We start from the raw sequence: 14,164 nt of genomic DNA, 5'->3' as shown, positions 1-14,164 counted from the left end.
CCTGAGCAGCAGGCTCACGCTGCAGGCACCCGGGACCGTTCTCTCCAGGGAGCCTGGCCCTGCACCCCTGGGCGGGTGGGAGTCACTCACCTGGGCTGCTCTCCTTCCCAGGGGTGGTGGTGCTGGACCTCCGCTAGGAAACTGAAGCTGTGCTGGCTTTGGGAACGATGAGCCACCGTGCAGCGCAGGCTCATCCCCAAACCCACCGGCCCCATTAGCTCTGTGCCCCCAAGAAACCCCAGGCCTCCTGCAGATGGAGGGCTGGACACACCTCCCAGTCACAGAGGACTCCTGCACCCAACCTACCTGGCAAATGAGCAAGCAATTCTAGGAGACAGATCATCAGTATTTTCATCATCAGCTGTTCTGGAAGGTGCACGAGCGCTGATCAGTTAATATGGTGTCCCTAGGATTTCCTCAACTCCAGTGCAGCGTTGACTGTTGCTTTCAGTTACAGGGACGTGTTAACAAGTCGTTGTTTGCCAGGAGATGACGTCAGAGCTGATGACCAAGGCCATGTCCCTGTCCCTGGAAGTCCATGTGAAGGTATCACATGGGTGAGGTACCAAGTGCCGTATCTGTCGCTAGCTCGCGTTAAGGTGGGTTACCCACCATCTGTCCCAGCACCTCAGCTAGGGGAACAGGGCGAGCCAGCAGGAAACTGCGTGTTTGCTGCCGGGGCACCAGTGTAGTGGCTGCATGAGAAGCAACAGATCAGGGGACCTTTATTATCCAGTTTGCGTGAAAACCGGCCTGCTGCTCAATCATACAGTCTTCACGCTGTCAGCCAGACCCTTCTGTGCCCCTTTGTATCTGGGCATCACCAATGGGGCCGGCTTAGCTCTCCGGCTGCGTTCACCGCTCTTCAGAACTGAGTGTCTGGCTGTGTGGTTTGGAAAAGATGTTTCACACCAGAAAAAGGGAGACTTCAAACACTGCTCTTTGCCCCCAGCCGCTCATCACTCCTGGAACAGTCGCTGAGCGTGTTCCTCTTGTCCTCCCCAGTGAGCAGCGTTGCCTGTGACGCTGCACAGAAGGTCTTCACTGTGGGACCCTTTGCCCACAACGGCAACATCTGATACCTGTAGGCACCAGTCAGCGCTGCAGCTGCTGCCCACAGGAACATGGGCATGTTGAGAAGTCTAGTGGCACAAAAGCGGATGGTCGGGCAGGTTCAGTATGAAGGGAGTGGCAATGGTGCGGTGACCAGGTGCTGGGGGGCTGAGTGTTACCCCCTGCTCCCCGAACGCACTTGCTGTGCTGGCTAGGGTGGTTCCGTGTGGAAGTGGCTCTGCTGGGCAGAACGTACAGTCCTGAGAGGAAACAGTCCCAGCCCACCCAGCTAAATAGCTGACAAATGAGGCCCTTTCAGGGCACAAAGCACCAGGTCATCAGGGGGTGGATTTCGTCACCAAGCAGGGCAGGTAAAGAAATGCTGTCTTGTGCTAATTAGCCTGCGGCATTACTGGTAGAAAGTGTTAGGTCTTGGGAGACCCGGGTTCTGGTCCCAGCTCTGCTCCTCGGCCAATTGTTCCTATCTCTGTGCCTCAGTTCCTCCATCTGTAAAATGGGGATACTGACCTCTTTTGTAAAGTGCCTTGAGATCCTCTGTGGGAAGAGCAGTGTGGTGGTGTTACTATTAATGAGCAGCTTTATAGGAGAAGTGATTGTGAACACTTCCCAATGCTAAAGAGTTGTATTAGCTTTTCAAATGGCCAAGCCCAGGCAGGCAAACAGCACAGGACAGCCTGCCCCTATTCCTGAATGCACTGGTAGAAGGATGAGTTGGAATTGGGTTACTTAGTTCAGATGATCTATTCAATAGGTGAGGAGGTGCTCTCAAATCTAGGTGTTGGATGCTGGCCCCTGCCTGACGTCTTTGTGGTTTTGTTATTACATTCCTAATGCGTTATGGAGATTCAGTCATTCAATTGTAAAGTGTGTTTTTGTGTTGGTTTTTTTTTTTTAAGAAAAAGTCATGCATGTTTCTGCTGATTTTTGGGGCGTGCGTAACTTGGGTTCAGTTTTGAAGTACAATTAAAATCCATGCGGGGTTGTGTCATGAGCTTTCCTCTCCTTTCTTTACCAGCCATTGCCAACAGAGGATCCATTAAGAGAGTAAAACGGATCGCAGAGCCCACGAGGGTCTGAAAACCTTCAGTCCTGTAGAGGGCAGCGCCTGCAAGTTCAAACAGGCAGAGCTGCTAGGAGTAGCGGCTACTGGTGTATAAATTGCAGCGTTGGCTGAAAAATGTCAAGTCATGATTTTTGCAACATATTTGTGAAAAACGTATCCTCTCTGATGAATTCTAATGAGCAGTTGACTACTCTTTTTTTGGGGACAGGACAAAAAAATGGTCATCAGTATTCTTCTATTTGATATAGGTGCTTATACTGTGCCCATCGCTGGAGTATCTGAACACCTTCACGTGCGTTAAGAAATGTCTGTCACAGGTTGTCTCTTCTCCTGTCCCCTGCCCAGGGGGAGAAGCAAGTGCAGTGGAGTGACTTGTTTTGGTAGTGTGTGTGTGGATATTTTGTGTTATGAATACATCTTCTGTGTACTTACATTAGAGAAGGCAGGTCAAATAAATGTGCCTTGCACTTGGAGCAGACAGTGGTGAGGTTTGTGCTGGCTCTTAGTTCTTGGAGGAGTTCATTCCGCAGTCTCGGACCATCCCGGAGACGGTTCTGTCCCCCTCACAGACAAGCTTTCCTCCTCTTGCTGAGAGTTCCCTTGTGCCAGAAGGGTGGAGCTGTCGACCACAGTCTTCATCCCAGAGCATTCAATGGTGGTCTAGGTATCCTGGGCCCAGGCCAGGAAGCACTTTGGAAGCTAAAGACCGAGACCTTGTATTTGACTTGCTATTCTATGGGAAGCCAGTGTCGAGAGCAGAAGACAGGTGTGATGTGTTCGCAGTAGTCTGTAGCTGAGGAGACGTGCTGCAGCATTCTGCGCCCATTGGAGTTGCCTGAGTGCTGAAGGCTTCATGCTCAGGTATATCAGGTGGCTGTAGCCCAGCCGAGAGGTGATGAAAGCATGAATAATTGAGGCCAGGTCTTTGTCCACCAGGATGGGGCAGAGTCTTCTAGCCAACCAGAGGTGGTAGAAGAAGTTACTCACAGCTGCATGAGAGCTCTGCCTTGGCAAGGAATCCAAAAGCGCTCCTAGCTACAGACTGAATTGACCAATTCCAGATGCGCATCTTCAACCAATGGAGACAGGCAGTTCTTCAAAATACTTTCCTCTCCCCACCATCATCACCTCTGTCTTGCTCAGCATCGGCTTCAGCAAGCTGTCCTTCATCCTTGAACTTAACACCTCCAAGGACCGGGCCATCTTAGTGGAAGTCGTATGTGGTGAAGGACAGGTAGAGCCATGTGTCATCTGCATACAGCTGCATGTTGATGTTGAAAAGGGCGTGAGAGAGAACTGAACCTCGTGGTAGAGGTGCAGTTTCCCATCAGTACTCATTGGGTGTGTCCCTCCAGGAAGGACTCAAACCATTTTAGCACATTAATCTGGATCCCTACCACCTCTCTCAGGCAAGACAGCAATATCAACAACATTGTCGAGTGTTGCAGACAAGTCCAAGAGAATAAGAATGGAGGCTATCCTCTCTCCATTGAGAGGAGGAGATCATCCATCACCAGCACTAAGGTGGTTTCGGTTCCACGCATTGGCCTGAATCTAGGTTGTGCTGGGTCTAGAACGTTGGCTTTAGTTCGATGAGCTTGTAGGTTGCCTTTGGCTAGCTTCTGTCTGAGCTTCCTCAGGAATGGGAGGTTTGACACTGGGCAGTAGTTGGCAAGGACTGAAATGTCCAGGGTGGCTTGGACTACTGTGTAGGAATATGTTAAACTCATGTGGGGAACTGGCAAAGCTAAAGGGCAGCTGGTTCCAAGTGAGAGGACCAGCTTGTCCTGGTCTTGGGGTAACGCTTCTAGGGCCCACAAGCTATAGATTCATGGACAGATGGGGTGTGCGGTATTGTCTCACGTGGAATGATGGCCAACCCTTATGTGTGAGAACCTCTACAATGTGCAGCGTAGTGCAGCCACACAAAAATATTGTGAAATTCTTGGAATATCTGGGCTAGATCTGATATGTCCTTGGGTAGGCGTGCACTACACTTGGAGTTGGGTTTGTTCTTGGAATTCAGGGTATGGTTCTTTCTGATCCTCTCCAACCCTATCTCCTTAAGCAAGTATTAGTATTGGTTGTCTCAGTCAGGGTGCACCAAGTGTGTGTTCCCAAGTGTCATCCCTTCTGAGGGGATCAGGTGCCTTTCTCCCCCGTGTGGGGGTGTGTAGTGAGTGTGTATCTGGATCGGACAGGAAGGGAGAAAGACAGACATACTGTGTCTGCTCATCCCCTTCTAGTGAGATCTCTAAGTAACCTCTCCAAGGAGAGGCGTGTGGATGTAGCATTTGGCAAAGTGTTACTCATCGTTATCCTCATGCTTGTAGTGCTGGAGAGCCTGGAGGTTCAGAGGTGCTATTGTTCTCGATGGAGTGTATCATTCCTATCTGGCTTTGAGGGAAAGAGGATCCTGTTTTCTGTGTCGAGAGGTGATTTTCTGGTTGGGTTGCCTCCGGTGGCACGACGCTGGAGTCAATGGTCTTGTTAGTCTTGGCCTTGTTCTCTTCCTGAGGAATATCTGTTAGAACAGGCTCTCCCATCTCATCATCCTTACTTCACTGGTTTGTGTCAGGCAGTCTCGGCCTCTGAGAATGACTCTCCTTGGGGCCTGGATTTGTTTCTCAGGCAGATAGCTCATTGTTGAGAACAGTTGCTGACGTTGTCCCAGAACATCTTTCGACAGGCTGGATTCCCATTTCGCTTACCTTGCTTTGGGGAATGTAATTCGATTCCAGCATAAGGAAGAGGATCTGAAACATATGACCAGAGGGTTGCTTGGCAGCTATCGCTCCACCAAATCTAAGGATTAAATCCATGCCAATAATCCTTTGCTTTGTTTTTCATAGATATGTTTGCTCTTAGTTCCTGCAAAGTCTAGAGTAAACCTGGCCTATTCCAAAAGTCTAATAACAGTTAGACAGGGTTATAACACTCTCTCCCATCTCAATTGCACCGGGATAACCAGTTTGGCTAAGTTCTTGGAAGAGTCCAATAGTCGTAAGGCAAACCTCAGCCCTGGAGTCTAGTAATGCCCATGTTGGGACCTTACCTCCTGCACATATTGCTGGACATTCTTCTGCGGTTGGAAGTTTTCCCAAAGAAACCTTGTCGGGGAGTCAGTGACCTGTCTCTCCTTTGTTTTCACTGCACCAAGGGACAGTGACTGGGAGTAGCTGCATTCCTGAATGGTGTTAGGTATCACTCTAGTGGAAGGACCCACTGCTCCAGGCCTTGGTTTGGACTCTGGGCAGGAGCAGAGGGTGCCCCAGTCAGTGTCCCGGTCATTAGTTTTGCAGCTCTGGGAAGTGGGGGAGGGAGATGCAAGAGGCAGTGGGAGTTTGGAGGGTAGGAGAATAGGGGAGCTGGGGGATGCCCTTGGGTATGTCCGCTCTGCATTTAAACCCCAGCGGCTGGCCCAACTCAGCTGACTAGGGCTCACTGGGCTTGGGCTGCTGTAGAATTGCTGTGTAGTTCAGGGTCAAGCTGGAGCTTGATCTTTGGGGCCCTCTCCCTCCCCCCAGAGGGTCCCAGAGCTTGGGCTTCAGCCAAGGGTACCGGAATAGGGAGGCCCCCCCCCCTGTTTACTGGCCATAAGGGCGAGCAATGGGGGGAAGGGGCGGAGAGGAGTGAGCGGGGGGCAGGGTCTTGGGGGGGGGAGAGGTGGTGTGGGAGCAGGGCCTCGGGGAAAGAAGCAGTGCGGAGGCAGGGCCTTGGGGGCGAAGGGGCAGTGTGGGAGTGGTGCCTTGATGAAGCAGGGCCATGGTTTGGGTGCTTGTGGCCCCCCCATTTTTAGGGTGCTTCCGCCACTCCTTGCTTCAGTCTGAGCCCGAATGTCCACGCCGCAATTTTTAGCCACCCAAGCCCAAGCTCAAGTCAGCTGAGCTGGCCAGCCACGGCCGTGCTGTGGGTCTCTCTTATTCCCGTGTAGACGTGTCCTCAGTTTTTTTGTGTGGCGGCTGCAAACCTAGTTCCGTTGGCCCGGTCACTCTGTCTGCTTTGTGCTGTTCCACAGTAGGGCAACGCAGCAGGGATGTACCAGTTACTCTAGGAGGAAAGGCTAAAAATACACATTTCCTATCAGGGCTTCAGGTCATTAGAAATATCACCCGGTAAGATTCTCTTTGCGATACTTGTTCGGTGATTAAATACTGATTTGAAAAAACCAAACCGACGGAATGCCCAAAGCAAAGGTACGTTAAGATGTGGCTAAAGTGAGAAAATCTGTCAGTAACTTGGAGCAAAGGACAGAACAGGGATGTTACAATTTTCCAGACACAAAGCCTGTAAAGCCAGGAAATACCGAGGTTACTTTAACAGAATCCAAATATCCATGGTAGTGCGGATCTGGGACAGGAGACCGGGTGGCAGGAGGCCATGTAGGAAGCTGCAAAGGCGTTTCCAGCCCTGTACTTCTAAGGATATTCCTGACATTACGTCCTATGTCCACTTCCGTGGTTCGTCATTTCTTTGCTTCTGTATCAGTCCATCATGTTTTCTAGTTCCCAACTGGACGCAGCTGGGGCTTGATTTTCAGAACAGCTGAGCATTCTCATCCCCAAGTGAATCCAAGAGAGCTGCTGGTGCTCAGCACGTCTGGAAATCAGGCACAAAGTGTCTCCACTTGGGCACCCAAAACCATTGGCCACGTTGACGTTAACCTTGGCACTGACCTTTTCAGGGATCTTAGCAGGAGACTGCCAAATCCAGCCTCCACCTCATAGCCAGCACACGATGATGTCATGGCTAGAGGCTGGAGTTACTTTCAAAGCAGCCAGGCGGACTTAGGGGAAGGATACAACAGGAACAAAGCAGTGAGGCTGGCTTCTCCCCACAGAGAAGCAGGGAGCTGGGGATCTCTAGGAAGACTCTGCTAAGGTAAGGACAGTTCTTCAGTCTGGGAGGGGTTTGGTTTGTTCCCCCTTCAGCCGACACTTAACTCTGCTCCAGAGGGGCACCAAGAAAACACAATCCGATTGTGATTAAGGATTGTAGAGTTTTGAGGACCCAGATTAGCCTAAACTGATTTTTAAAGCCATTAGATTTTCGTTTGTTTCCCCTTCGTGGTGGCACTGCAGAGCAGAGCTCAGGACTTGAGGAAAGGTGTGGTCAAGTTGCCTGAGAGCCTGTAATTGGACTTGGCAGTAAATATTTCAATTAGTGAAAGCAGCAAAGACTCCTGTGGCACCTTATAGACTAACAGACGTATTGGAGCATGAGCTTTCGTGGGTGAATACCCACTTTGTCGGATGCATGCTGACAAAGTGGGTATTCACCCACGAAAGCTCATGCTCCAATACGTCTGTTAGTCTATAAGGGGCCACAGGATTCTTTGCTGCTTTTACAGATCCAGACTAACACGGCTACCCCTCTGATACTTGACACTTCACTTCACTTCATGAGTTCCCCAAAGCCTTGTGGCCTGATTGCACGGTTTCCGTTGCACAGGAGATGAACTTGCAGTCAGCAGGGAGGGATTGGCCTGCCACCGATCCCGCATTCATCAATCCCAAGGCTGGAAGGGACCATTGCGATAATCTAGTCTGACGTCCTGGGGAGCGCAGGCCAGAGACCTGCCCCACAATCATTCCCGGAGCAGAGCTTTAGAAAAACAGCCCAACGTGATTTTAAAATCATCAGTGATGGAGAACCCACCATACCTTGGTAAACTGTTCCAATGGTTAATTACTCTCAGCCGTTAAAACTTCACGCCTTATTTCCAGTCTGAATTGGTATTGGATACTGTTGGGCCTTTCTCTGCTAGATGGAAGAACCCATTATTAAACATTTGTTCCCCATGTAGGTAGTTAGAGATTGTAATCAAGTCCCACCCCCTTAACCTTCTCTTTGTTAGACTCAAAGAGCTCAGTCTATTCAGCTTATCACTGCAAGGCAGGTTTTCATTCTCGTGGCTCTTCTCTAATCCCTCTCCAGTTTATCAGCATCTTTCTGTGGGAGACTATTCTGCAGTCTGCTAGAGAACAACCTCCACCCGCGTCGCCTGGGAATCTCTTTCCATTTCCTCGTTATTCCCTGTTGGTCAGCCCCACCCCAGGAAATTCCTCTCCACCCATGAGGAGGCCATCTTCCTCCACAAAAGCCTCTGGCAGGGGCACAGTCCCTCTCACTTCAGCGCAGCACACAGAGACAAGGGGGAAGACATCTACCTACCATTAAGCCTCACAAAGTCAGGGAGCTGTGACTCAGCACACGCAGGGGAGTGGGCTCCTCAGAACTAAGTTACTCATGAAAGATCGTGGTGTTTCTCAGACTAATCCCCGACTCAGCCACCCCTCTCCCGTGCAGCCCATGTCAGGAGGCACAGGCTCTGAGGGCCCCCCTCCCAGGAGGGAAGTGATACAGCAGTGGGAAAGGGCAGCATTACATCTATTACAAACCGGTTATTTCTATTTCTTTTCCCATTTCCCACCCCCAGCCCATCTGCGAGGACACTTTAACAACACAGGGCCCTGTGTCCTGTCTTCCGATAGTGGACAATGCCAGATGCTTCAGAGGGAATGAACAGGACAGGGCAATTATCAAGTGATCCATCTTCTGTTGTACACTCAGCTTCTGGAAGTCAGAGGTTTAGGGAGACACAGAACATGGGGTTGCATCCCTGACCATCTTCGGTAATAGCCACTGTTGGACCTATCCTCCAGGAACTTACCTAATTCTTATGTTTGTTTTAAGCCTGCTGCCTATCAATGTCATTGGGTGCCCCCTAGTTCGTGTGTTACATGAAGGAGTAAATAATGCTTCCCCGTTCACTATCTCCATTTCATTCATGACTTTATAGACCTCTATCATATCTCCCCTTTTGTCTCTTTTCCAAAGCTGAACAATCCGTCTTTTAAATCTTTTTCTCATATGGAAGCTGTTCCAAAACCCTAATCATCGTTGCCCATCTCTGTCCTCTTTCCAACTGTAATATATTTTTTTACATGGGGAGACCAGAACTGCAAACAGTATTCAAGGTGTATGCTTTCCCTGGATGTATATAGTGGCATTGTGATATTTTCTTATCTAGCCCTTTCCTAATGCTTCCTGAAATTCTCTTCGCTTTTTCTGACTGCTGAACACTCAGCAGATGTTTTCAGAGAACTATCCACAGTGACTCCAAGAGCTTTCTTGAGTGGTAACAGCTAGTTTAGACCTCATCATTTAAATTTGATTGGGATTATATTTTCCTATATGCATACTCTTCACTTATCAACACTGAATTTCATCTGCCATTTTGTTGCCCAGCCACCCAGTTTTGTGAGATCTCTTTGTAACTCTTCACTCTCCACTTGGATTTAACTATCTTGAGTAATTTTTTACAGTGGCAAAGTTTGCAGATGACACTGTTTTACTCCTTTTTCCAGATCATTGATGAATATGTTAAACAGCACTCATGCCAGTACACATTCTTAAGGGACCTTCATATTCACCACTGTGAAAAATGATTATATAGTCCTACCCTTTGTTTCCTATCTTTTAACCAATTATTGATCCATTAAAGGACCTTCCCTCTTATCCCATGATGTTTTACTTTTGCTTAAGAGCCTTTGGTGTGAGACCTTGTCAAAGGTTTTCTGAAAGTCTGAGTACATTATACCAAGTGGATCACCCTTATCCACCTGTTTGTTGACACCCTAAAAGAATTCTAACTGATCGATAAAGCATGATTGCCCTTAAAAAAACCCTGTTGACTCTTCCCAAGCATATCATGTTTATTCATAATTGATAATTCTGTCCTTTTACAATAGTTTCAACCATCTTGTCTGATACTGAAGTTAGGCTTACCAGCCTGTAAGTGCCAGGATTGCCCCTAGTGCCTTTTTTAAAAATTGGCATCACATTAGCTATCCTTCAGTCACCTGTACAGAGGCTGATTTAAGCAATAGATTATGTATCATAGTTAGTAGTTGTACAATTTAATATTTAGAGCTCTTGGGTGAATCCCATCTGGTCTTGGTGACTTATTGCTGTTAAATTGATCAATTTGTTCCAAAAGCTCCTCTACTGAGACCTCAGTCTGGGACAGTTCCTCAGATTTGTCACCTAAAAATAATGGCTCAGTGTGGGAATCTCCCTCACATTCTTGGCAGTGAAGACTGATGCACAGAATTAATGTAGCTTCTCCGCAACAGCCTTGTCTTCTTTGAGTACTCCTTTAGTATCTTGATTGTCCAGTGGCTCCACTGATTGTTGGGCAGGCTTCCTACTTCTGATGTACTTAAATATTTGCTGTTTAGTTTCTGTCTCTCTTGCTAGCTGCTCTTCAAAATCTTTTTTGGGGGGCTACCTACTTGTATTTTTACATTTGACTTGCCAGAGTTTATGCGCCTTTCTATTTTCCTCAGTAGGGTTGACTTCCAATTTTTGAAGGATGCCTTTTTGCCTCTAACCACTTATTTTACTCTGCTGTTTAGCGATGGTGACCATTTCTTTGGTCCTCTTACTGTTGATTTTATTTGGGGGTATACATTTAGTTTGTGCCTCTCTTATAGTGTTTTATAATAGTTTCCATGCAGCTTGCAGGCATTTCACCCTTTTGACTGTTCTTCTCAATGTCAGTTTAACTCGCTTCCTCCTTTTTTGCGTAATCCCCATTTTTAAAGTTAGATGCTATTGTGGTGGGTTTCTTTGGTATTTTCTCCCACACCGGGATTTAAAATTTAATTGTATTATGGTCATTATTACCAAGCAGTTCAGCTATATTCACCTCTTGGACAACATCCTGTGCTTTACTAAATCAAGAATGTCAAGTATCAGAGGGGTAGCCGTGTTAGTCTGGATCTGTAAAAGCAGTAAAGAATCCTGTGGCACCTTATAGACTAACAGACGTTTTGGAGCTTGAGCTTTCATGGGTGAATACCCACTTCGTCGGATGCATGTAGTGGAAATTTCCAGGGGTAGGTATGTATCTGCAAGCAAGCTAGAGATAACGAGGTTAGTTCAGTCAGGGAGGATGAGGCCCTGTTCTAGCAGATGAGGTGTGAAAACCAAGGGAGGAGAAACTGGTTTTGTAGTTGGCAAGCCATTCACAGTCTTTGTTTAATCCTGAGCTGATGGTGTCAAATTTGCAGATGAACTGAAGCTCAGCAGTTTCTCTTTGAAGAAACTTGCATATATATACCTGCCCCTGGAAATTTCCACTACATGCATCCGATGAAGTGGGTATTCACCCACGAAAGCTCATGCTCCAAAATGTCTGTTAGTCTATAAGGTGCCACAGGATTCTTTGCTGCTAAATCAAGAATGGTCTCTTGTCGGTTCCAAGCCTAGCTGTACCAAGAAACGGTCACTAATAGTGTCTAGAAATGTTATCTCTGCCTCCCATCTTGAGGTGACATGTTCCCAGTCAATATTATTTATTGGGCTTTCTGTTTTTGTAGTCTCTCTAATCTCCCTGAGCATTTCACAGTCACCATCACCATCCTGCTCGGATGGTCGATGGTATATTCCTGCTGCTAGACTCTTATTGTTCAGGCACACATTTCTATCCCTAAAGATTCTTTGGTACTGTTTGAGTGACTTACAATTTGTGCTGTACTTGACTTTACGCTTCTTTTTCATATAGTGCCACTCCCCCACCAGCATGACCTATTCTGTCATACATATTTATTTTATACTGTGTCCCATTGGTTATCCTCTTTTCACCAAGTTTCCATGATGCCTATTATATCAATAGCCTCATTTAATACCAGGCACTCAAGTTCACCATCTTAGTATTTAGATTTCTCACATTTTGTGTAGAAGCACTTTCATAAGATTTGTCAATATTTAAATGTCTGCCTTCACATGACGTAATTGTGAATGGGACTCTTTTTCATCTGACTGTTTCCTTCAGTTCCTGCCTGTACTTTGTCAACGTCTATTCTCTCCTCTTTACTAGGCTTTAGAATATCCTGTTTAATAAATCTTCCCTTAAGGGATGTCTGCGTCCAAACCGTGTGCTCCTGAGAATCTTTACTTTTAATTTTCCTCATTATTCCCTGTTGTTATAACTCCCCAGCCTCACCCTAGGAAACTCCTCTAGAGACGTCACTACAAGAGGCACAGCCCCCAGGAGTGCCAATGCAGCACAAAGAGACCATCCCACCCCAGAGCTGTGGGAAAGCAGGAGTGGGGGAGAGCCCAGGGCCTGGGTCCCCACTGTCTCTGTGCTCATCCCTGTTCTTGCCTCAGTGTGCAGGGGACCCAAGGCAGTGGTGCTGAGAGCAGGGGGAGGAGGAGCCATGGAAGATTTAAAGAGCCCTGACAGTTGGACCACATGATCTACCAGTGAGAACTCTTGCAACCTGTGTCCATCCACTCTCTCTTCCTGCCGCTGAGTCATTACAAACAATAGAATTGTTGCATACAAATTAGCTGTGGAGGAAGAGTGGTGACTGGCTGATTTTTTCTTCTTAGGAATTACCTGAGCTCTTGATCTGAACCTCTCCGTAGCCTATATATCCACAGCAATTAGATACAATTGTTAATAAGTTAGAAATTATTTTGTAAAAGCCATGTACAAGATTGCAGTTAATTTTGACAACAGTGTATGGAAAATTGGACATGTCTGGCACCCATTTTTAAGTAGGGTGACCAGATGTCCTGATTTTATAGGGTCAGTCCTGATATTTGGTGCTTTCGCTTATATAGGCACCTATTACCCCCCAACCCCATCCCAATTTTTCACATTTGCTATCTGGTCACCCTATTTTCAAGATTCTTTGAGAGACAGACTGATACAGAAGCTGCATTTCTTAATGGACCCAGTCTTTAATTCATTTTAATTCTAGCTAATTGATTTACTTGTAAAGGCTCAGAAAAGTCATTCTTTGCCCAAAGAGTCAGTGCTGTAATTTTAGGGAGTACATGCTTAAATTTTGATGCAAAACGGAGAGGTTGAATTCCAGCTTTCAATGCAAAACAAAACAGTCTAATCACAATTATTTTATTGTTTCTATGTTGTAATTTTTTTTAGTAAAATGACCCATTATGACATTGGGTAAGATATTTGCATGGGGCTTTATTTATGTAAGTGTAATAATTAAACTTAGACTTGTGTTTCATGACTTACATTATATATTTATTTACTTATTTTTACAAAATTAAATTGTTTCCTTCTGTTACTTGTCTACATATTCCAAGATGGGTTTTCTGATTCACAAACTTTCCTCTGCGTAAAGTGAGAGAGGGCTGAAAAGAGGACACATTTACAGAGCTGTAGAGGAAGTTCTCAGGAAGCTTGCAGGCAGGATTGCAAAGGATTACATTGATTGACTTGACTGAGCAGGAGACAGCAATGAAAGATACAGGGAAAACTGGAGCAGTAGTTAGAGGCAGGATGAGGTTAAGGGTTATTTATTTATTTTTTTTGAGGATGAAGAGGGGAAGGAGCCAGCTCGATGGAGGAGGAGATGGCCATGGGAGGCAATGGACTTAAGTAGCAGGAAGAGATGGGGTCACTGGGGCAGACGGAGGAGTTAGAGATGCAGAGGAGGCAGAAGACCTCAAGGTCAGTGACATGGAGAAAGGCACAGAAAATGTAGGGGAGGAAGGGATAAGGAAGGCCAGGGGACCTCAGCCTCAGTAAGGAAGCTGCTGCCAGCTCTGACCCTGGTGATTCCAGGAATCTGCTCCCATAGAGAAAATGGAGCTGTTGATCTCCTGGCACTTATGCATGTCCATCTATGCAATGGCTGAGTCCACATCTACAGGGGTATGAGAGTGCAGAGCCTATGTGTATATCACAAGGTGCACATCTGCGCACACAGCAGCTGTGTTCACATCTGCAGCTGTCCGGGAGATGTGCACATCTCCAGATGTGTGTGTACGGGCAAGGGCCATATGCACCTCTGCAGATGTATGAGAGGGCAAGGACTGGGTGCACTCTGCAGGGGTGTGGGTGTGTGCAGGCTGTGTACACAACTGTGTGCGCGCATGGGGAAGTGCCTCAGCTGCAGGTAGATGGAGTTGCAGGGGCGAGGTGCACAACTCCAGGTGCATGGGGGCTGCACAAATCTATAGGTGTCTGGAGTATGTGTG

This window comes from Gopherus evgoodei, chromosome 3 (genome assembly GCF_007399415.2).
Source record: "Gopherus evgoodei ecotype Sinaloan lineage chromosome 3, rGopEvg1_v1.p, whole genome shotgun sequence".
NCBI lineage: Eukaryota > Metazoa > Chordata > Testudines > Testudinidae > Gopherus > Gopherus evgoodei.
This window is presented reverse-complemented; position numbering follows the sequence as displayed.